Below are 842 nucleotides of genomic sequence, written 5' to 3' on the forward strand. Positions count from 1 at the left end.
TTTTGTTGTCCTGTTTCTCTTACCCTATTCCTGCTTTAGATTTTCCCTATTCCTTCTTTTTACTCCGTTAAAATTTCACCCTACTTACATATCTAATTTCCAATCCCCTGCTCTAAATCCATATACACCTCTCTCTTATCTTTCTTTATTATCCATATTTTCTTTTTCCTCTCTGTCGTTTTGTTGTTTGCTTGATTGTTGAGTATATTGAGTTTTTTTATGGTTGTGAGATTGTTTTGTTTTTTTATTTTTATTTTTCTGTTTTATTTTTCAATTATTTTTTTGCTTCTGTTTTCCCTCACCTCGCTTGATATTAGTTGTTGTTTGTAGATTGCATTCATCTCCAGGGATCTGTTGCTAGAATTTGTTGGGATTAGTGGCTGTTCTATTGGAGTTTTCTCCCCATATAAATAGTTTCTTTCCCTCTTCTATTTCCTTCCCTTTATTTTCTCTCTTACTTCTTTTTTCTTTTTCCCAATTTAATTTTTGCACTCCTTTTTTTCTTTCTCTCTTTTTTCTTTTTCTCTTCTTTCTTCCTTATCCCCTAATTCTCTTTGCTCTGGTGGTCACCTTTATTTGGGGTTATTAGTATCGTGAATACATTTGTGTTTAGTGCCTTGTGTGTTTTCCCTTCTGTGTTGTATTTTGCACCTTTAAATCAACGCAGCAGAGAGAGAACTACATAACCAAACACCTGGAGAACAGAGACCATGGGGAGATAAAGAAACAGCCCACATATGAAAGAAAAAAAGGCATCACCAGAAAAGGAAGTAAACGAAATGGAGGCAAGCAACCTGTCAGAGAAAGAATTCAGACAAATGGTCATAAGGTGGATGAAAAAA

This window comes from Myotis davidii, unplaced genomic scaffold (assembly GCF_000327345.1).
Source record: "Myotis davidii unplaced genomic scaffold, ASM32734v1 scaffold789, whole genome shotgun sequence".
Classification (NCBI taxonomy): Eukaryota; Metazoa; Chordata; class Mammalia; order Chiroptera; family Vespertilionidae; genus Myotis; species Myotis davidii.